The sequence below is a fragment of the Rhynchophorus ferrugineus genome, unplaced genomic scaffold, assembly GCF_030347505.1.
Source record: "Rhynchophorus ferrugineus isolate W39M unplaced genomic scaffold, kcgeb_rfMv2 rfM1, whole genome shotgun sequence".
In the NCBI taxonomy this organism is placed as follows: domain Eukaryota; kingdom Metazoa; phylum Arthropoda; class Insecta; order Coleoptera; family Curculionidae; genus Rhynchophorus; species Rhynchophorus ferrugineus.
Window position 1 is genome coordinate 16,067,478 of NW_027472580.1, and position 22,017 is coordinate 16,089,494.

At 32.2% G+C, this 22,017-nt stretch overlaps 1 protein-coding gene across 1 annotated transcript in view; it reads right to left on the minus strand.

Moving 5' to 3' along the window:
* The window catches only part of LOC143195283 (transducin beta-like protein 2), a 253,458-nt gene extending 232,151 nt beyond the window's left edge, over positions 1-21,307 (minus strand). Inside the window, exon 1 of the mRNA XM_076402317.1 lies at positions 21,157-21,307. The gene's annotated coding sequence lies outside the window, so the exon portion shown is untranslated. The remainder of the gene's footprint in view (positions 1-21,156) is intronic.
* Between the last annotated feature and the right edge of the window lie 710 nt (positions 21,308-22,017).

Here is a 22,017-nt window from a genome sequence, read left to right on the forward strand (position 1 = left end):
AAAAAGGGCATAGATGTAAATAAAGCTTCCCTTTTGTTCTAAAGCCTTAAGTGGTGTTATTAATTCCGTCCCGTCCCGAATCATAAGTGACTCGTAACAGTATGTTTATTCACAGATCTTTTACCTTAACCTATCAAGAAGAAAATGATTAAATGCCATTTAATTTCAATATTAAGATCAGCAGAAGTTGTTCAGTTCACATTAAAATCTTCAAAGAGAATTGGAAGTTAATAGAGATAATATTTTCAAGCGAAGTAAATAAAATATCTGAATATTAAAAATTACAGCATGTGTTCCTCTGAAAATGTAATGCTTCTGAAACAAACGAACCTGGGTTTTCAATTTCAGAGAGATAGAAAACAGACAGCACAATCATAAAAATACCAAGAACCAAGTGTATATGTGGTAATAACAATAAAAAGTTGTTTGTTTTGATGGATGAGAAAAGCCACTTAAATATTAAATAGATTTTACACGTATTTCCGTATTAAATATTGTAGAAATAGTCATTTTTTATTAATATTGAATATATATTGGGATATGATTTACGTGTTATATATAATGTCTTCAATAATAAAACGTTTCTATTCATTCCCATTTCAAATTATATTATTTCAAAGAACCTAATAAGTTTGTTTTCAATAAATTAATGAAAAATACGCGTATACTCTCTCTATGTCTTTTTAAAATCTTCCCATTGGGTGGCAAATGCTTAAAAATGGTTCACCGAGGCTTAATAGAGCTGCAAGATACATTTCTGAATACCATGGATACGGATTCCTGTAGGACTAAGTACTTATAAGATGAGTTTTCAATAATTCAAAGTGGATGCAAGGGAATTTCTTTTATTTTAAATTAAAGCCTGAGAAATTGCGAAAAAAGATGTCAAATATATTAAAACAATGACTAAAAATATTTTTATAATTTAAAAGGATTTCATTCAACATCTAGAAATTCAAGAAAGTTAATTAAACAGCAGAGAAAGAGGATAGAACTAGCCCCTGGGTTAGAAAGTAGTTCAAAAATAATCGAAATTGTACAAGAATTGGTACAGATTAGAGTTACGTCTAAAAATATCGATTGCATATTATTCTAGATTAGAAAACTATTTGGATCAAGAAAAAAACTTGATTGAAAGTATTCTTGGTTTGTTTAATAATTAATTTGCCGACACTGAAAAGAGAAAATCACTAAACTGTTGCCAAGTATTTCGTTTTATTTTATATAATATATATATATATATATATATATATATATATATATATATATATATATATATACATATATATATACCTATATATATATATACATATATATATACATATACATATATGGGCAGAGCAGTATTCGATCTAGTCATTGTTCATGATTTCGTGATTTCTACAATTAGTCCAGAGTACTGTAGGGGGCAAAATGCATTATAGCTGGTATAAGGTATAAAGGATTTGGTATAAAACAGTTGCTATTTTTGGACGATCATAGTCGGTATTTGCTAAGTTTCGCCAGTTTCCACCTAATTTTGCGTTTATCTACAAGAGATGAATAGATCCATAGACCAATATGCAGAAGATTAAGTTAAACAGGCGAAGAAGGAGAATTGTTTTGCGGGGTCCACCACCACCCATAATTTTTTCTAAGCATTTGATTAGTTCGTTTGAGTTGTACCCACAATGACATTTGATTGCTTCTTTTCTTTTCTATAATAATATAAATAAATTTCTATAATATCTCAGAAATGTTGTGTATTGAGTGTATGCACAGAAATAAAAAACAAGACAGTCGGCTTGGTGGTGCAGTGGCTAAGGCGACAAGATGGTTCTCCTACTGTTGTGATAGTCATGGGTTCGAATCCTGCTGGGACATAGATGTACTAAATGTCTTTATAGGCAATGGACAATGCGACAAGGAATAACCAACCCAGTCATGCCAGTAATCAGGTTGGGTAGGACCGGATGTCTTCTGGGATGTTCTCTAAGTTGGTCACTAGTCAGTCAGTCTAAGATGAAATTTGCAGCTTTTGAAATAAGGCATTAATCAAGTCAAACATCCCAAGTTAATTAAATTAAGCTTGTGTGTGTGACACAGCATAGTTTTCACCTGGTTTATATATAATCATTTATATAGAGCATTTGTGTTCTTATATATAGTTATATAGTTATTATACCTACATATATATATATATATATATATATATATATATATATATATATAATATATAAACTAAAACTTAATTATTTTGAGAGGGGTTTATTTACTTATATTTTGTTATTTTATTAAATTATATTTTGATAAGATGCTGAATCAATATTTTGGCCTAATGTGTCTTAACCAAGATAAGTTTTTTTTTTTTTGGATATAATGCATGAAGTCAGAACTTCTCATTCTTCAACAAGTATGTTTAAAAAAAGAAACCGAATGCTATTTTTGTTTAGATTCAATTATACAGTAATACAAAAAAATAAAATAACACAATTCACAGACTAACAAGTTGAAACTGATTTTATAGATGCTGGTGTGCTTTTATTATGGTAAAATCTAGTAGTTAAATCAAAGAGACCAGTTAAATTAAAGATATATTAACAATAGCATAAAACAATCATGAGAAAAAATCTGTGAATTGTGTTATTTTATTTATATAAATATTAACACACAGGCACAGACTTAGTCTGCTATCAGCATGAAGGAACAAAAGAAAAGAAAACTGGATATATCTTATTTAAATTGTTAACACTAAAAAAATATAAAAAATAGTAAATGAAGTGTAGTAGTTAAGCTTTGGGAGAACCTTCATTTGGATCAGTATACCTATATATGTGCATGCTTCCTCGCATACAGTACCTGAAAATTTCGAAAACATTTTCCCTATCTTTTTTACATCGATGTCTCATTGTTTGCGTTGGGTAAATCAAGTTATCCATGACCACGACCTGATAAATTCGTGAGACAACGCTGCCTTCACGCACGTCCTTATTTTCGTTATCATAAAAAGCGCTACTTAGGTGTCTTAATGTTTTGTTAATACGCAACAAAATCGAAAATAATACTAATAATGTCTTCGATAAAACAACAAATATATTTTTAATTTCGTTCCACACGATGGTCACGATGATGGCAAATAATTGTATCGGGTTCATTGTTTTCAATTTTATAAAAATGAAAAAATTAATAGATCGAATTAACTGTTCATTTTCAACTAATAGTTGAAATTTGAAAAAAACAATAATGCTGTTTTATTAATTGTTGTGTAGCGACAGATATATTCTAACACCGTTTCCGTCCGGAAAAAAGGCCGGACAAAATGGTGAGTATTTGTAGAAACACGATTACCCCGGTTTTCTAAATAGCAGACGTAGAGTAATTAATTAAAACACCACCCTCATCTTACTAATGCTTTAATTTTTTTAACAATAATGCAATTTTTTCTACGAATATTGTTTAATTTTAAAATTTATTCGATGTTAAAATTTTAGTTGAGTGATATGTCTAAGCATTGGAATTTTAATTAGTATAAATGTAAACCCACGGTGTCATTTTATATTGCTGTTGAACAAATCGTCCCTTATTTCCGTGAAATAAAATAGTTCTTGTTGTTTTAAACCCTTCACATTTCATAACTTATATCCATCGAGCTATTCATAATATAGAATCAGAAACGAAACAGTTGACAATGCAAATGAAAGTTCAATTAAATGAGTGAATAAGTCAGTCACTCAAGTGAGACAAGATTTTCTAATTAAAGAGCACTCCAGTCAATGTTAGCACGCGAGACTAATGATGTAGCATTATCAAGTGTCGAAGTGTATTTTAATAAATACAAAGAGATGGCATAGTACTGCAAATAATTTTGCAATTTTCTCAAAAAATTATCAATCTATTTCGTATTTCCTTTCCTTATACCACCCTTATACAACAAAAGATAAAAGAATGAAAAAAGCAAGTAACAAACAGAAACAATAAAAAATTGATTACAAAAAAATTACCTATCGTAAATTGTAAATACCGTCCCCTAAAAGCCCTAGAGGCGGGTCGTTAGTTAATAATAAATAAAATAAATATTTCGTTTTATATATCTAACCGACTTCGAAACAGGAGGAGGTTTTATGTATGGCTGTATGATTTCTCCGTCAATTGTGGGCCGATTTTCAAAATTCTTTCTTTATTCGAAAGAATGCATCTCCGAGGTGGAACTCCCATTGGAACCAAATCAGGATCTATTGGAGGAAGGAGGAAAATTGTGTATATGTTACAGACTGCTTCTAATTTTGCGACGTTATTATTTACAAGCTATCACGAGAAAGAATCAATGAATTAATATATAGAAGATTACCCTAAATAGGTGACGCCGGAGTATGTTTTGCCTAGTCCCACCACCACCCATCATTTTTATTTCGTCTTTGCCTTCCTTATATCTCCCTTAAACTCAAACAACAAAAGAAAAAAAGAAAAAAAACGTGAAAAAACTATTAACAAAATATCTATCATAAACTAGCAAAAAACCATTTAACAAAAATAATTAAAGAAGAGCAAAGAAAAGTCAAAAACGCAGGTTTGAAACAACGTAAATATAACGATGTTGATAGAGAGAATCGAAAGATTGATATTGGAGAGTAAGTTTGTGTTTTGTAGCTGTAAATCAAATGAATCAAAATCAGTGCACAAAATCTAATAAGAGCGCTCTAAGGCGACTTATAAGGTCTATTCATTCACCTGCTGATGAAGAAGGCGAGACCTTTGAACAATAATATTGTCAATATCATTATTGCACTTTTTTAAGAGATTTTTTTATTCTGGCCTAAAACCAGGTGGTGGAATGCATGACGCATACTTGATCGCGGTGACTTGCACTGGAGTGACAAGTTAGACCGGGTTATGTGGGACTACCTCTGGGCTTACCAATACACTAAACTGAAACCATTTCTAAACAGGCAGCCGTTATTACCCAACAGGACCTGGCAAAAATTCTTAAGTTAACACATGACTACATGCTGTCGTATGCGGGAAAAAGTTATGACTGCAGCGTGGGATGAGGTCGTTTTAGCCTGGAAAAGAGGAGGTTAACCGTGACGCGGTGTTAAGCTCCCAGCATGTCGACCATCTGGCGAACAAGCGCGTTTTCAGAAGAACTTGACCTGAGTTATTGTTTGTGGAATGGTTAAAGATAAGCTGCTTTTAAACATTTTTAATAATCATTTTTTTCCAGCTTAGTTGGCGTGGTGGTAAAGCTGACAGGAATGTCATCCTGTTGTTGCGATAGTCGCGGGTTCGAATCCTTCTGGGGCATGGTCGTAAATTTATGATTCGGACTGTTTTGATGGATTTATGATGGACTGCACCTACGTTAAAAAGTAGGTGCAGTCCAGACCAACCCTAGTTGGTAAAAAGGAGACTTTAATATACATATACAAAAAAAAACTTTCGAGGAACCTACATATATTGCAGATTTAAATAATTTGTAAGTAATTTTAAGCATTTGTAGTAGTAAATTTAAATACATTTTCTTTTTTCATAGTTTAGATGGTTATCTACTTAAAATTAGAACATATTCTGCTCTGAATATTGCGAATATAATGAATGCAATGTAATTTTTTATTGGTTGTATTCTAGTCTAGAGGCTTAGTCTAAAGACATTTTGGGTATTTCTTGAAGTGAAGCAAGAAAAAAAAGACAAACAACATTTTTACTATATATTTTTACTAGATATTTATTAATATTTGAAGAATATATAAAAGAAAAAAGTTTAAGAATTTTTTTAAATATATTTTAAAGTCTCCTTTTGACCAACTATGGGTTTATCTGGACTGGGCCTAAAGTTTAACGTGGGCTCTGAACCATAGTCCTCAGCATTAGGCCTACCGACTGGCGAGTAACCAACTTTAGAAATCATCCCAGAAGACATCCGGTCTTACCTAGCCTGGTTACTGGCGTGACTGGGATCATTTTCCGTGTCGGATTTTACGCTCTTGCCTAGAACATTCACAAATATTAAATAATTACAAACATAAATTTACGACCACGCCCCAGCAGGATTCGAACCCGCGGCTATCGCAACAATAGGAGGACCGTGCCATCGCCTTTACCACTGCGCCATCAAGCCGGCTAGTATAAGAATTAAAAATCAAAAAAGTTACAGAGTGATAAATTGCGGGGTTTCAGAAAAATAGCACTCCCTCGTTAAGAAGTTGTAAAATTATAGTTTATACTTTGATACGATAAAAGACCTTACCGAATTTCAAGTAAATCCATCCAGTAGAAATTGAAATATCTCGAAAAAATAGTTTCAGGAAAATCGCATTTAAAGTTTCTGATAACTGTACGGTCTAAACTTTACAATGGTATTTAATACTTACATTTTTTTTTAAACTGCCTTTACTACTCCATACATTGAGCTTCCACCTACTTCAAAAAAACTATTTTTCGAAGTCCATTGTTTCAGTCGGGCGTTTCTAATTTCTGATAAATCGAACAATTCTCACCCAATTCTTATTTCCTTAAGCTGAGATAAACCCCTTAAGGGTTTATTTTCATTCTCATATTTTAAATTTAGAATCTAAGAATTCTAGCCCTCTTGCGTAATATCGTTATTATAAAAAATGCATACTCATTACAAAAAAAAACTTTTTGTCATGGCTTTTCAACATATTCAACGGACGAAAATGATTGTCCTACAGTGTAATAACGCTGATCTTATTTGTATTGCAATGAGAGTTTTCACTTTAGTTGAAAGTAATAGAAAGTTGTCTCAAATACGAAAACATTGAAAAAAAAACATACCCGAGAGATAAGATACTTTTAAAATTTCATTTATTTACATTATTCAACTGTGTCTTGGCGTATAAGATAATTTCAACATGTTTAAGATCTAGTGGTTATGAGACACAATATTTCTACAACTCGTGGGTGATCTGAACTAAATATTTTAAATATTGTTATTTTGCTGCAGGGATCTCTCAAATAAGTTTGTATTTGTTTAGGATACCATGTGAACTCAAGAAATCTCACAGCCAAGAGGGAGTTTATCAATCGGTTGGCATGGCTCTTGAGAAATTCAATCTCTATGGGATGTTCTACAATGTTAATAACACTGGAACTTTAACTAATTTTTGTCTTGATAGGAAATTTATTTTGTATTATAGGTCGTACCGTTCTTTTTTCTATTTTTAGGATACAGTTTATCCAAGAATGTTTATCTTCTAACTTTGATATCATGTAGAAGCAAATAGATATATAATAAGTACTTATTTTACAATATAAATAAATAATAAGGCACTTTTATATAATAAGTTTAAGAATAAATGGTGACTAAAATTCCTTTTACATCCCAAAAAACTTGAAATAATTATGATTAGAACATTTAAGAAAATAACTATAACACTACTTCTCATTTTATTCTAGTTAAAAAGAGAAAATGCTGTCTGATAAGTTCGAACATGTAACCGAGCCAGCCTGTCAAAGTAGTCGGGTTGTCAAACGTATGCAACATTCTTGAAAACAATAGCAATAAATGATTATAACTTATAGACTATTGTAGCTGTATAATTAACTGTAGTTTTTAGATGTACTATAATGTTAAAATAAATTATATTTAATAACATTTTTGTTTCATAATTTTATTTAGATTAAAATGTTGTTATAGATCAAAGAAAAAATAAACTAAAAATCATAATTGATGCGGCAACATTGCATCGTCTTAACGTCTTAAATTGAGATGACGTATATTCACAGCAACTTTGGATAGACTATAGTTGCTTAATAACTACTTAAGCTAAAGTTACACTTTACATTATACAAGATCCTGTGGTTTAATTTGCTTCAATCTTCTGATTTCCTACATGTTGTTTAATAGCTGTATTCTTTCCATACTACCGTGCTTTAGTAAACTTTCATGTCTTAAGGTGAAATCTTGGATAACTTCGTAAATACATTCGATTTCGAGGTCTTGCAGGTCTTCTTTCGGCATCTTGTAGCTCTTCGTTCGCGATTTATACCCCAAACATAGGTTCAAATTGGCTTTATGTTTGATTGATAAACTAATCTCTTTGAGTTTAGGTCAATTTGAGGGTTTTCCGACTAACTACTAACACAACATTATATTATAAAACAAGCAATGAGATTAAAATATCATTAAATCAAAGGCACTCGAAACAGTTTATTTAGTAAAGTTGTATCAGAAGAAGCTCTGCTTTTTCACCATTTGTTTCCTTCTTTATGCTTTCTTACTAAGAGATCTTTAATATCTCATGAGTGGTTTATCCCTAGTGGTTTCTCCTTTAGTTTTGTGTATTGTCCCATGCTGTTTTTTGTAAAATAATTCTACTTCCATATCCAATTGTTTATTTATTTTAAGGAGAACATGTAGATTAATATCTTCTTCCACATTAATCTATTTAACACTATTATAAGTAATTGAGCCAACTTGGTTGGCACAGTAGTGAAGGCGACAGGACGGTCCACCTATTCTTGCGATAGTCGCGCGTTCGAATTCTGCTTGGACATCGTTGTAAATTTATGTTTGTGATTGTCCTAGGCAAGAGTGTTAAATCCGACAAGGAAAATTATCCCAATCACGCCAGTAACCATGCTGAGTAAGATCAAATGTCTGGGATGATTTTAAAGTTGGTCACTCGCCAGTCGGTAGGCTTAATATCGAGGACCATGGTTCGGACCCACGTTAAACAGTAGGTCCAGTCCAGTTAAACCCTCGTTGGTAAAAAGGAAACTTAAGAAATTAAATATAAGAAAATAAGTAATTGTAGTTTAATAAAAAATAATTATTTTTTAATTTTTGTATATCAAATATATTCTATTTTTGACATATGTACTCAATAGCATATTCTGAGAGAATGGTGGTCGATAAAAAGATAAATATATTAATGTTTATACATTTGTTAAAAACTTTTTAAAAACTTTCTTTTGTTAGCCTACCTTATTAATACTTATAGTATTTTCCTTGAATTAGTTTTATATATTTTTCAAGGTCTATTCGATGAAATAAGTCGTTTTCAATTATTTTTGTCCCTTTCTACCAGTCCATTCTTTGTTCCTGAACAACAAGTGAACGATAATGGAAATTTAAAAAGATTTAAAGGGAACCGTTAAACTTAATTTAGATATACGTACGATTTTATTATCTTTTAATTATTGCGTAGTACCCGCGGGATCTCGGGTATAATGACCGACGACTGGTTCGATTTTCAACCGTTTCGCAATGTGTTTATTCACCTTCGCCGGAAAAAAATACATCTAATGTCAAATTCTGCGGAATCCGTTCGAGCTTTGATAAGGTGTTTGCCTTGCATTTCGATTGAATTCAGTTTAATATTAGCAAAAAATGGTGCGATGTTAATGAACTTCAGCGACACGACACGTGATTATTCTGATTAGTATAGGACACCAAACAATAAGTACCTAAATCTCACCAATCTAACTGGCTGGGGACGTCACTTGGTCATGCAATGGTTCCAATAAAGAGCATACTAAACTCTATATATATATATATATATATATATATATATATATATATATATATATATGTATAGTAAGTAAGAAAGGAAGAAAATGATGAATAAAAAAAACAACGAGTTGATTAATTATTTTTTAGTAATTATTATTCAAATTAATATTAGTAAAAAAATGGTTCGATGTTAATGAACTTCAGCGACACGACACGTGATTATTCTGATTAGTATAGGACACCAAACAATAAGTACCTAAATCTCACCAATCTAACTGGCTAGGGACGTCACTTGGTCATGCAATGGTTCCAATAAAGAGCATACTAAACTATATATATATATATATATATATATATATATATATATATATATATATATATATATATATATATATATATGTATAGTAAGCAAGAAAGGAAGAAAATGATGAATAAAAAAAACAACGAGTTGATTAATTATTTTTTAGTAATTATTATTCAAATTAATATTAGTAAAAAAATGGTTCGATGTTAATGAACTTCAGCGACACGACACGTGATTATTCTGATTAGTATAGGACACCAAACAATAAGTACCTAAATCTCACCAATCTAACTGGCTGGGGACGTCACTTCGTCATGCGATGTTTCCAATAAAGAGCATACTAAACTATATATATAGTAAGTAGGAAAGGAAGAAAATGATAAGGAAAAAACAACGAGTTGATTAATTATTTTTTAGTGATTATTATTCAAATGGTACCTGGATGAGTGTTTTGTATCACATTTATATTTTCTCGATATGCTATTTTCTTAAATCGCAGACAAAGACACGGTAATCCAAGGAAATAATAAATAGTTCTGAATATCTATGATACATAGAATTCTATCTAGTATTTCAATATTTTAGACCTGCTAATTGTGGGTAGTTTAACTGTTTTTTTAAAAAGGTTTCCACGGTAATGTAAATGAATAATGCGGGATTGCCGCTTCTTTTTAACCGACTTCGAAAAAGGAGGAGCCGATTTCACAAAATTGATTCGAAAGAGTGCACTTCCGAGGTGGTCCTATTGGAACCAAATCAGGATCTGTTCGGGCGAAGGGTGGCAAACAGAAGGAAACGCCCAAAATTCAAAAGCACGTACAACGTTTTCACATTTTATCTACAATAATCAGATATTTGTGTACAATCGAGATATATGCCCAGATATTTAGTTGATTCTGCGTAAAGAATCGCGCATCCGCCAAATGATATAATTAGGTTTTTGTCATTTCGCCGCAACGCAAAATTAACATGGACAGATTTGGCGCTATTAAACTGCATTTTCCTGTGTTTAATCCATTTGTACATTTTGTTGAATGCTACTTGTACTTTTTCTAAGGCTTAGACAGAAATATATCGTTTGGCATGATAACTATGTCGTCGGCAAATGTTCCAAGTACTGTTTCTTTTGTTCTTAGGATATCAGCAGTATAGATCGGATATAGGAGTGGTTCAAAGACATTACTATGTGGAACTCCAGCCGAAATAAGTTTTCCGGTGGCCGGTTTAAGTGTTCAAAATACTACTTCATGCGAGATTTTTTTCTAGCAATTTGCTCGTTTTGTATATTAATCACAAATGCCATACGTGGTTAAAAGCTTGCGAGAGAGACTACATAGCTACATCGGGCTGATAAACAGGATTTATATCTATTGTAGATTCTATATCATTCGGTTGGAATACATTAGCTAAATATTCAGTGACTAATTCAGCCTTTGTTCGTTGCGTCGAACTCATTCTTTTTGATCATTTTTAATATACGGTATGTAGCGTGTTTGCCTCGAACTTTTTCCCTTGTAAGCATTACAGGTTCATCATACTCGAAGTTAGGAGAGTGCACATTAATAATTTATTGATTTACACATTTACATATTTACTTATTTATATATTGAACAATTTAGCTTTACCCTAGCGAGTACTACTAACTCTAATGACAGGATCTCGTGCGTTTGCTTCCCTTGAACTCATTGCACGTCCATTATTGTTGGTGTTCGGATATAAGCTGGTACGTCGTGCGTTATTTTCCCTTTGTACCGTGTGCACATGTCATATTTCATCTTAACATAGATTATCATTGCCATCAGTTGCCGTTGTTGTCTATTATATAATGATTATAGAAAAAATAAGATGTTCTACAATCTGTAAAACCAAAAATAAAAGATTTAGGTAAGTATCTCCAAAATGTCTATGAAATAGTACTAGATGCACTTTTAGCTATCACAGATTCAAATTATTTTGTCATTACTCCAATTTATTATAAAATTGAGCTTACAACATTTATAACATTAAAAAACGCTCTTTTTTCACTATCAAGATCACCACATTTAAAACTTCGAAACCAGTATTCACGTGATGAAGTTGATGGAGCATGGTTGACACAAAAAATATTCTCACAACATTCTATTACCTTCAGCTGCCCTTTTCTACAAATTAAAGTAAAAAAACAAAACTTAACTTTACACTTCGACGAAATCATATACATAGAAGTAAAGACTGTTAGTAAGTCTTTAACAAAAACCCCGATGAGATTTAATACACAGTAACGCCAACTGTTGTAAATTCTGTAAAATTAATTCATAGGTTTGATATGATAAACCTACAATATATATACTGACGAGAAAAATTATATTTTCAACATTCGTCACCAGCGGTCTTTAAGCGGTCCTCAATCAATCATATAACAAACCTGCAGTATTTTAGTAAAGAGATAACATTGTGAATGCAAGTATAAAAGTAAAATAGAATTTTGAAAAGAATCGATTTCGAATCTTTATTCGGTTTCTTCAAGGAATACTCAAGAACATGACAATCGTATTAAGAAGTATCATGCTACAATAATGATATTGTTGTCGACGGTACAGCGAACGTTAATAAATATTTTACAAGACACAATAAAAATTTGAATATCATCCATTATGCAAATGAAGTTAAAATTATCAACGTTAGCGCTACATCAAACAAAAGAGAGCCAGCGAACAAACGAGTGCTGACCTCCACTTCACGTCACGTAAAGCAATAACACAAAAGCAAAATTCGTCCTCCACGGTTGCTCGCCCGCCTGCCGTATCGCCACAGACGACCTGCAGAAATGATAAAGTGCTTTTCCGTGACTGATAATTGTCGCGGCTAATTGTTGAAAAGGCGGTCAGTCAGATGACGTTTTTGGAAGTCGTACTTTGTGCAATATCGTATAAATGATGGGTATATATGGGACACAAACCATCAATTGTTGTAATTCGGTTTGCACAATCATTTTTGATATATTGACTTTTTTATTCGATTATTTCGTTGCCAACCATTTTTATTAATTAATTATTTATTATCCGCCCGTCAATTAATGTTAAAAGACTTAGCAGATGGTGTTACTGTGTATTAATTCGCATCGGGTACATTTGTAATCAAGCAAGCAATCAATCAAGCAATCAATCAATACTTTATGTTCAAGTCTCACTGACGACTTCATTTTTCAGTATGTATCATTTCGTCGAAGTGTGACCATTTTTTTTTCAGTACGTTAAAAATATCTCAATTTTTACCGAATAAAACGCAGTGGCCTGCTTTTCTTCAACCAACTAAATCTACCTATTCGACGTTTCTTTTGGGATGTTTTGTTCAATAGGCGCGGTTCTTAGTTCTTTACGATATCCCAAACCACAGAAGGGCCTAGGTGATGCAACACATAAATGGAACCAATGGGAGTGTACAAGGAAATATAATATAAAATATAACTAACACAGGGGCTTAAAAGTCCCGGACCTAACACATAGATGGTGCCAATTTTATTACATTTACAGCTTTTTCAGTTAGTATTAACCTTCAAAAGAAAGCTGTTAAAATTTCATGATAACATACTCATAAGTTTGTCAGTTATCGTACTAAGATTGACATTACTTCTGTTATTTTCAAAATAATTGACCAAAAACAATTTCGTGTTTTAATTTAACACTGTTTCTTGATGGAAAAAAATAACGTTCAAGCGAAGCAATGTCTTGAAAAGTAATATCAGGCCTCCGTTCTATCAGAAACAACAATAAAAAGTTGGTTTGCTGACTTCAAACGTGATCCTGGACACACATAAGGTGATGCAGAATGCAGTGGACGTCCAAATGAGGTGGTAACACCAGAAAACATCAAAAAAATCCACAAAACCGTTTTAAATGATCGAAAAGTAAAAAATATATATTATTCACAATCTTAATTAAATCCATTACTACTCCCTAATACTTAACACTCAGACCAATATATCATTTGCGTTTTACTGTTTTAATTCAATTTGAATCACGTGTGAAGCTTGTGGCAACCCTACTCTATCGATTTCAACATGTAAGTACTGGTTTTGACATTTTAAAAGTGGTGATTTTGATACCGAAGAGCGTCCTGGACGACCAAAATTGAAGACAAGGATTTGAAGGCATTGCTTGATGAAACTCTTAATTAGAATCGCTATCGACTACAATTGAGCTGAACGCTGCTCGAAAAACGGCTGGAATCATATTTTTACAGTCCAAAGACACGACAGTATCAGATTGATAACGCCCGCAAATCCGATGAAAACATACTTCGAACCATTAAGATTCTCCAGGCATTGCTTCTTCTGATTACTACTTATTCAGACATATGAGTGGTGACCAGTTTAAGCAGCGCCTCCAATCGTATGAATATTCAAAAAATGGGTCGATTCGTCGATAGCTCAAAGTAGCGGCTATCAATTAAAAATAATTTATTGGCCTAATTACATTAGATATGCTTACTGCAATCTTAATTTATAAATTAATTTATTACTATTGTTCTGTTATAATTGCATGATTACACGTAATGTTAAGAATACACTTATACACTGTATCAATTCGTGTGGTTTGGTTCTCTTTAATCTTCTGATTTCCTACGTATTGTACAGTAGCTGAATTGCTTCCACGTCGCTGTAATTTAATAATCTTATTTCATATTTTAGGGCAAAATCTTGGATAAATTCGCAAATCCACTTGATTTCGAGCTCGTCGTGCAGTTCTTTGTTGGCTGCGTAGCGATAAGTATTGTAATTAAAAGTAGAACATTAGTTGGCAACATTATAGCAATAATGTCGTATGGATATTTTTAATAAGAATTTAAATTCATTCTTTCTATATTGGGGCTTAATTATATGCAAAATAATGTATATATTTGGTAACTTGGTTATTAATAGTTATTATTAGTGTTTAATGCGGTTTAACGGTTTAAAAGCATTTGTTTGATAACTCAATAAGGTTTTAAAATTAATTTCTAGATCTCAAATTTCAACATTTACTTTATATGGATTTTTTACCCTACATTAGACCATAACAAAATCATAAGTAATTATTTATCTTTAATATAAATTTAATATAAGTATTTAACAGGCCTATTAAAAGGTTGACAAGCTGTGTCAAATAGCCGATAGTAACTACAAGACAAATAAAAAAAATTAAATTATATACATTTGATAATGTATGCATCAGGTTATTTTGCATTTACCTAGCATAGTTTATCATTGCTGTCAGTTACCATTAGTGTCTGTTTTATAATGATTGTCCGTGAATTATTGATTACTATTATTATTAAAATTATTGCTAACCATCCTAGTCTTTTATTGGGATTATTAATACCATTAATACCAGTATTTGTTGATATATTCATGTATCGATACTATTATAGCTGCCAGTATTTTGACTGCCAGCGCCATTATGCTTCAATTACCTGACAATAGATTGTCTACGTAATATTTTAATAATATTTAAATTTCACCCTTGTCATTGAAAATTGGTTGCTCAGCTACGTTTTTATTATGTTTGCAGAATAATCACCCGACCACCTCGAATATCAAAATTTCGCATGATTATTTGTATTATTTATTTTGCCATGTACTGAGTAAATAGTTGTTATATCACTTAATTTGATCTCTGATTTTATTTATTTAAGATGCTTAATTGTTTATTATTGTTTTCTTAAATATAATCTTTATTTTATGCCCTGTGTTTAGAAATAACCCTACATATATAAGTTTCAATTTTTGAAAGGGTTTTTAACAAAAAAGAAACCGTTATTTTACTTAAAATACTGTTTCATTATACGGAAAAAAAGGTGACTTGTTGAACGGCTATACAAAGGGGGTTGGACGATGGGGGTTCTTGTCTATTAGATGTTCAGGTAATTTTTAAAACATATAGCTGAATAACAAATATTCTATCAACTACTCAACAAATCAATCAAAATACTATCAACAAATATCAATCAAAATATCAACTATATTGTTAACGCATCACTTAATATAAAATATAATTTAATAAGACAAGAATAAAGTTGTCAGGATGCGTCCTAAATATTCTAATAAACAAAATTAGCATTGGGAACTATCGACTGAAAACGGTCGAAACAGTCGATAGTCGCAAAACAGTCGAAACAGTCGATAGTTAAAAAAACTGCAGGGTTCGACTGTTTTTTTAATACGTGACGTCAGACGAAGATGTACGAATCCTTTCCTGTAAAAATTGTGAGAGAGGAAAGGACGGAGATAATTGTTTGGACCAGTTAATTTTATATGTGCTTATATTTTCCAAAGGTAGTATAAGCGAGACGGAAATGTAATTATTCCTTCACGTACTAACTTTAAAAAAGAAAAGGGAAAATAAGTACTGAATACATGCAATAATTAATATGCAATTAATAATTTCATTTTAAACGAAGTTAAATTACTTTTATATATGAATGTGGTGCGGATCTGTAAAAAGGAATGGAATATTTCTATGGAATGAAATAATACCCCAAAATGTTTTATCGTATTTTAATATGTTAGTTGCTATTTTTAAATAATATATTATAGTAAATATTGACAATACAATAGAACTTAAACAAAACCTAAAAACCAAAGATGTACAATAACCATAAATACCAAATAAAAATTAAACATATACCTAATCATAGAAAAAAAACTAATTCATTACATAATTAAAAATGATCGCACAATAACTACTAGAGCTTTTTTAAATAAAGTAAATGCTTTATTTATTATTGAACGGAAATAATTTTTTTTAATCGAGAGCTTAATCTGAATAATTGCCATAAAAACAGTCAAAAGTATTTTACTATTTATCATTCACAATTATAATTTTTTTACCTCATTACATTAACAATCTTGAAAGATATCCTTCCAAAATGCTGCTATATTAATATACAATATATTGTTATTTCCAAGCAAACTACCAAAAAAAAAATCATAAAATCATATCATATTTTTTTTATTAATCTCTTGGAACTGTTGTTTGATCTCTATTGTTTGATATTCGTTATATAATATAACCATCCTAACATGTAGAAGATCACTTCAGTAAGTGATCTGCTGTACAATTTATAATCTAAATCTTATTCTAGATACTATTCTAACTTATATTATAACTTACTATATTTAACGCTGTCTGCTTGCGAAAGTTTATGATTACTCAATTTTACTGAGGGACATGTTCTTCTGCAAAGGGTGAATGTCATATGGGTTGATTTTGTCTCATTTGCTTTGATACGCCACGTTTTCAACCACAAATCGACTTTGTTAAGATGAAGTTGGAGGATTTTTGTGGCTGATATTGGATCCTCGTGTGATTATAAAACCGCTGTATCGTCAACATATATAACAATGGGCTGAGAACACTGCCCTGCGGAACACCCGAATATATGGGCTGTAGGTCAGTGTATTTGTCACCCTGTTTGACAATAAAATGTCTGTCTGAGAGGTACGATTTTAGCAATTGAACGTGCGTATGGGGCAAAAGCTTTTTCAATTTAACGTGCAGTCCAGTGTGCCACACCTTGTGGAACGCCTAAGAAATATCGAGAAATGCAGCGGAGCAATAGTTTTTATCGTTTAAGTTTCTGTTAATTTGATTGACTAATCTATGTATCTGTTCTGTTGTTCCGTGTTTATTACAGAAGCCAAACTGATGGTCTGGAATAATATTACTCTCCTCTGCGATTAATTTTAATCTCTTAATGTATAGTTTTTCGAAAAGTTTTGAGATGACAGGTAATAGGCTCATAATTCAGGTTTTTTATTCTTTTTATTTGTTTTAATCTTTTTTGTTACTTTCCACAGAAAATATTCCGTTGCATCAGTTGGCGTTAAGATTTCTAAATAGTTTTGAATTCCTTGATTTTGTTCCTTATTTATTAACTCTTTCTCGTTTTCTTCTGTTCTGATTTGTTGCCATATTTTTCGCACTTTTGTCTTTTCCGCAATTTTTTATTTAATTGTAGATGAAATATAAGTATAATTAAACTTGTGATATGTCGTTCTATAAAGTGTTGCATACCAACGGCCTCTTGTATAGTTTTTGTTATATTTTTTAAGGTAAATGAGAGGTAAATTTAGTTATAAAAAAGTGTCTAATTTTTCTCTAAATAATTGCCAGTTAATTTTAGTGTTATGCAAAGAAGGTGATTTTGTTTTGTTGAGAATGTTTGAGTACACTGTTATAATAACTGGTGAGTGATCAGATGATAGATCGAAGCATGATTCAGCGTTGAACGTCTTGGTATCAATATTTTTTGTAATACAAAAGTCTATGGTATCGGGAATTTTATTTCTATCTGAATATGTTGGCTCACCAGTAGAAATATGCTGTAAATTATGTGCCTTCATTGTTTTGACCAATTTTCTGCCTTTTGGTGTTATTAGTCTAGAACCCCACATAATGTGTTTTGCATTGTAGTCTCCTCCGGCAATGAATCTATTACCCAGCGTGTTAAAGAAACCGTGGAATTGTTACGCCTTGTTGTTGTGTTTAGGTGAACAATATATAGCACTAATTGTTAATGGCCCATGCACTTCTTCAATAGTTACACTGGTGGCTTGTAAATATTCTTCGCTGAATTTCTCTCTTTCACAGTGTCTTATGTTTTCACGAATAATCATAAATGTTCCTCCATGTGCTTTATCATCTGGGTGTTTTGTGTGATACAGCTTGTATTTCGGAATGATATCAATATTTTGTTCATATAAACACATTTTAAGATCCCTGGGATGTTGCTGGAGTCCATTAGCATTCCAGATGGCTATTTTGTATTTGCTGTAGTGGCTGTCAGTCATTAGGCTAGCTTGGTAACGACGGCGGTGAGTAAATGTATCATTGTACTCATTTGTTCCATAAGTTTTCCCATCATTTCCTCTATTTTACTAATAGTACTTATAGGTTCAGTGGTGATTGGCGTTGTCTGTTGTTACTGTTGGTTATCATCTGGGTGTTTTGTGTGATACAGCTTGTATTTCAGAATGATATCAATATTTTGTTCATATAAACACATTTTAAGATCCCTGGGATGTTGCTGGAGTCCATTAGCATTCCAGATGGCTATTTTGTATTTGCTGTAGTGGCTGTCAGTCATTAGGCTAGCTTGGTAACGACGGCGGTGAGTAAATGTATCATTGTACTCATTTGTTCCATAAGTTTTCCCATTATTTCCTCTATTTTACTAATAGTACTTATAGGTTCAGTGGTGATTGGCGTTGTCTGTTGTTACTGTTGGTTATCATCTGGGTGTTTTGTGTGATACAGCTTGTATTTCAGAATGATATCAATATTTTGTTCATATAAACACATTTTAAGATCCCTGGGATGTTGCTGGAGTCCATTAGCATTCCAGATGGCTATTTTGTATTTGCTGTAGTGGCTGTCAGTCATTAGGCTAGCTTGGTAACGACGGCGGTGAGTAAATGTATCATTGTACTCATTTGTTCCATAAGTTTTCCCATCATTTCCTCTATTTTACTAATAGTACTTATAGGTTCAGTGGTGATTGGCGTTGTCTGTTGTTACTGTTGGTTATCATCTGGGTGTTTTGTGTGATACAGCTTGTATTTCGGAATGATATCAATATTTTGTTCATATAAACACATTTTAAGATCCCTGGGATGTTGCTGGAGTCCATTAGCATTCCAGATGGCTATTTTGTATTTGCTGTAGTGGCTGTCAGTCATTAGGCCAGCTTGGTAACGACGGCGGTGAGTAAATTTATCATTGTACTCATTTGTTCCATAAGTTTTCCCATCATTTCCTCTATTTTACTAATAGTACTTATAGGTTCAGTGGTGATTGGCGTTGTCTGCGTATTAGGTTGGGTCTGACTGTTGGTTACTGCGTGTGCGTATGAGATATGAGGATGTTGTATTGGTGCTTTAGGCAAGTTAGATGGTATGGGCTGTTTTGGTGGCTGTAAGTTTCTTTTTTATCTCAGTGCTGGATACAATTTTTGTTGCAGTGCGTTATGGACTAGGCATCCACTGTAATTTGCAGAATTGGTCGTCACGTGTTGTGCGTGTGCAATTATTGGTCGCTTGCGCTTTTCACGCATCTATACAACTCGCGACAGTATGTTTTGGCACGCTCATATGCTTCGCATCTGGCGCATTGCGGGATGATTCTTCTTGTGTTTGGTGGCTCACATTTAATGACATTGTGGTCCAAATACTTAATCTCGTAAACATGTTTATTATTTTCTTTTGGCTTCAAATCATTATAAAAGATTGGCAGTGGCTCCTTTGATGCACGACGTTTTATGTTATGTATATTTATTAATTATGTTTGTATATGATTTTAGTCGAAAAGTATGATATTGCGTGTTTCTATTGTCCAACATTTTTATTAAAATTTTGAAATGTTCAGGGTCAAACATTTGAATCTTCATTGTTTCAGATCCGATTGTTTTTATTGTATAATGATTGGATATTGTCTTGAGTAAGTCGTGCAGATGTTTAACAAAACCTACCTTATATACTGTTATTGCGGGAGGTCTGGGAATTGCTTTTGGTTTGTTTTCTTTGTTGTTCTGGTTTTCTTCTGTATCTTCTGTCAGGGCACTAAAACTGTTGTATGTTGGGAGGGGTTTTTGAAACCAATAGTCGCTGATTTTCGTCTGTTTTCAGACTAATTGTTCTTCGGAACTTATTTTCGTTCTCGTTTTTTGTTTGTAACCGTGTTCCATTCGTGCATTTGAGGGGTTTCAGTTATTGGCAGTTGATTGTTATTTCGAATAGCAGGTGATTCAAGTGATGAATCGACAGAAAGATGTTGTGAATTAGCCATTACGTATTGAAATTAACAATACAGATCACTTAATAGTTATTAAATGTTTAATTAAAAAAAATTTTAGGCTTCCGTAAATTCCCGTTCCGAAAATAACAAAGAAAATTCCCAGAAGGCAGAGTCTTGCTTATAAAAAATAAATTTTAAATTTCAAGTTCAATAGTTCACGTTTTAAATCACCAAAAACATTATAAAAGTAGTAAAAATGTTAGATGTACAATATTATAAGTAATCAATGCGGTCTTCACAGAAATAAAGTACCGATGTTGAAGCTATATCGGCTGTTTCTCGCCTTGTATAACCGCATTTCTCTAACTTTTTTATCATATGTTCAATGTATTCATTACATTTGAGGAATCACACACCATCGATGCAGGTTAAAATACATAATTGTGTCGCAAGAATTTTAAAATAATGTATCATGTAACTACAGAAACCGTCAAGTCATATTCGGATTTGGAGCGTCTTAGCTTTTAAATTTTCATTATTTCAACGGCAATTTTTCATTCAAATATAATAATATAATTATACCACAATATGCACATGATTCATATCATTGAAACTACAGATAATAATAACAAAAAACAACCAACACTTACCAATTTCTAATCAAGCTTTTAAATATAGGAACAACAACCAGCACCAATTATTTTACCAGACCGTTTAGATGCTATCACAGTTTCCACACACGGCAGATGTAAACAAAAAATAAACTTAACTTCCCATCGGCATTGCACTGATATTCCACTGCGCTGTTCACTTATTAAACAAAGCCTATCAGGGATTTCTCATTGGTCTACGACCCGTTATCAAAACAATTGAAGGTCTAATTAATGCGAAAAAAATTTACTCTTTGTTATGGTCGTGATGTATCGGCAACGAAATGCTCGACCTGCGTTGATTTTATTGGGTCAGTACTGATTATAACCGGTGTACATTTATAAACAAACAAGGAGAGCCATCAACATTTGTACTTGACAATAAACTTGTAGATAAACATTTATTCTATTAGCTCACGAAGTTATGACGATTGTTTTTAAAACGTAGAGATGCCGTATATCGACTTATTACGTAATTTTAAGACGATAACAGATTGTTCAATGATTGTGCATAACACAGCATAACTAAAAATGCGGTACCATTTTAATATTACGGTGGGTACAGACCTGAACATACGGGGTGAATTTCGTGAAAAAATTAAAAATGCAAATGAGCAAAACTAAATTCGGCCAACATTCGTGCCGAACAGGTTTCAAAAGTGATTCAAAGTAATGATCACGCTTGGTAACGAACGGAACGTTGTTGTAGGAACTCTGGATCGGGCCAACAAATTTGAGCGAACGTGAGAAAAATTGGCGGGATTATGGATGGCGTAGGTTTTGGTTTCGAGAAAATAACCCTGTTTTTTATCGTAATTTAAGCCCTCTTTCAATGATAAATATGCATTAATAACTATTACT